General features: G+C 42.2%; 1 long non-coding RNA gene across 1 annotated transcript; it reads left to right on the top strand.

Annotated features, from left to right (window-relative positions):
- Window positions 1-791: 791 nt before the first annotated feature.
- On the top strand, window positions 792-1,207 carry LOC106727801. Its single transcript, XR_001364056.1, has 2 exons — window positions 792-833; window positions 1,047-1,207. It is a non-coding gene; the product is annotated as an uncharacterized LOC106727801 (long non-coding RNA).
- The last annotated feature ends 1,566 nt before the right edge of the window (window positions 1,208-2,773 follow it).

Genomic DNA, 2,773 nt, shown 5'->3' with positions numbered 1-2,773 from the left:
GAAATCAATAAAAATATATTTTAAAAAAAGAGAGAGAGAGAGAGAGAAACATCTGTCAGCTCCCTCCTGCACACCCCCTACTGGGGATTGAGCCTAAAAGCCAGCCATGTGCCCTGACCTGGAAGTGAAACAGTGGATTCCTGGAGCATGGGACAATGCTCAGCCAACTGAGCCAGGCCGGCCAGGCTGCAAAAGCTATTTTTCAAAACACCCACATATTGTTACCTTTGTGGAATGTGTGAGCAGATGGGGTAGGTCCCTGTAACTTGGATCACAACTGACAAAAAACTACATTTGTGAAGGATGATTTTTTAAAATTTAAACTTGTCACATCAGTTCTGTAAAATAAGCATAAAATATCTCCAGGATCGCCCTCGCCAGGTGGCTCGGTTGGTTGGAGCGTCATCCCATATACCAGCGGTTCTCAACCTGTGGGTCGCGACCCCTTTGGGGGTCCAACGACCCTTTCACAGGGGTCGCCTAAGACCATCGGAAAACACATATATAATTACATATTGTTTTTGTGATGAATCACTATGCTTTCATTATGTTCAATCTGTAACAATGAAATTGGGGGTCACCACAACATGAGGAACTGTATTAAAGGGCCGCGGCATGAGGAAGGTTGAGAACCACTGCCATATACCAAAAAGGTGCGAGTTCAATTCCCAATCAGAGCACACACATAGCTAGGTTTCGGGTTCAATCCCCAGTCAGGGCACTTATGGGAGGCAAATGATGGATGTTTCTCACATTGATGTTTTTCTCTGTCCCTTCCTCTCTCTCAAATCAACAAACATACCCTTGGGTGAAGATAAAAAAAATCTCGCAAGGTCAATTTTTTTTTTTTAAATATTTTATTGATTTTTCACAGAGAGAAAGGGAGAGAGATAGAGAGTTAGAAACATCGATCAGCTGCCTCCTGCACATCTCCTCCTGGGGATGTGGCCGCAACCCAGGTACATGCCCCCGACCGGAATCGAACCTGGGACCTTTCAGTCCGCAGGCCGACGCTCTATCCACTGAGCCAAACCGGTTTCGGCAAGGTCAATTTTTATTATCTTTATTATTCCATTTTTATGCTAACTCGGGTGTTTATTGTTCATTTTCTAAAGTGTTAGGGTGGAAATTGAAGTCGCTGATGTGAGAGTTTTATACCTTAGCAATTAGTGCTATATTTCCTTTTGTACAGTGTTAAACCCTTTGATATTCTGTGGTTTTTCATTCAAATACTTTCCATTTTCCCTTCCTGGTATCTCTTGACCGATGGGTTGCTAAAAATTGGGCTATTTAGGTCCAAATATTTGGGGATTTTCCAGTTATGTTTGTTAGTGATTGCTAATTTAATCTGTTCTGGTCACTAAAACATTTTGTACGACTTGAACCCTTTTAAATTTGAGACGTTTTAAAGCCTACCATATGGTCTGCCTTGGTCAGTGTGCTTTGTGCATTTGAAGAGAATGTATATTCTGTCCTTGGGTGGAATAGTTTCAAAGTGCCCATTAAGTCAAGTTCGCACGTAGTATTGTCTAGGTTTTCAGTATCCTTGCTGATTTTCTGTCTCCTTGTTCTGTTGAGAGATGCATGTCAAAATCTCGTCATTGTGGATTTGTCTATTTCTCCTTAGAACGCTGTCAGTCCTTTCTGCAACTTCAGGTGATTTCCACGCACACACGTCTTGTTCAGGATTCTAGCCAAAAACTAGAGTTCTTACTCGGGTAAAGATGCTACAGGTGTCGGGGTTGTTTTTTCTCTAAGAGCCCTGAGGCACTTTATCCTGTGAACTCCAACCACCTCAGCCTCTTCGTCTCCCAGCTCCATCGCCTCCACTCAGAGACCACACACAGCCTTGGAAATAACGCATGTGGTTCCCTAGGGGAATCATAGTCCGGTACTCCCCTCACTCATTTCCCATTTCCCATGGGCCTGTTTCGTTGCCCAGTGACCAGTCTCTTCAACACCAAGGTTTTATAGATTTTGTTAGTATTTCAGGTGGGAAGGTAAACTCTTCCCTCCAATTCCATCTTCACCGGAAGTGCAGATCTCATAGAGCATTTAGCGAGGGCAGGGACCACTGTGGGTCTAGGGTTTATATTTTTTTTAAAAAAAGTGTTGCGATTAACATTCTTCTACATACGCTTTTGTAAGGTTTTACCAGTATTTTTGGAGGATAAATTGGTAGATCACAAGATAGACATATTTTAACAGATATTGCCAACTTGCCTTTGCTCTTCAGACTAGGATCTAGAATGAAGGCTTCTTAGAGGAATTTTAAGCACCTTCATGCCACCATGTTGGGTTATATTAGTCTAGTTTTTCATAGTTCCTTCTGCCTACGCTTTCTCCATTGTGCTGCTCTTATCAGAGGGTAGAGTTCGCCAAAGATCCTGGCATGTTCTTTTAGTGTGGCCCTAACTGCTGTTTCTGTATTCTCCTTTTCATAATGTGTGATATGAGGTGGTATCACTTTCCTATTTCAATGATGCTGGCATGTTTATTTTTATTTAATTTGGCTCCCCTCCCCTCCTTTTTTTTAGTAGAGGAAATTGGGTAAGATGGACTCTACCAGTATTCCATAGAGCCTCCTGCAAGGCTAGAATTTTAATTTTGGAACAAGTAGAGTTCTACCTGGTCTAGCTATTTTTCGTGACCCTCTCTTTTCTGCTTGTTTGGTGCCTTTGCCATTGTTGGGAGATATACTGTGTGCTATTTGTTAACTGCAAAATAAATTCTTGGTTTGGCCCAGGAAAATTCTGGTATCGACAAGTTGCCA

Source organism: Myotis brandtii, unplaced genomic scaffold, assembly GCF_000412655.1.
Source record: "Myotis brandtii unplaced genomic scaffold, ASM41265v1 scaffold1127, whole genome shotgun sequence".
NCBI lineage: Eukaryota > Metazoa > Chordata > Mammalia > Chiroptera > Vespertilionidae > Myotis > Myotis brandtii.
Note: the sequence above shows the minus strand (reverse complement) of the source record. Positions and strands in the feature narration are given on the sequence as shown.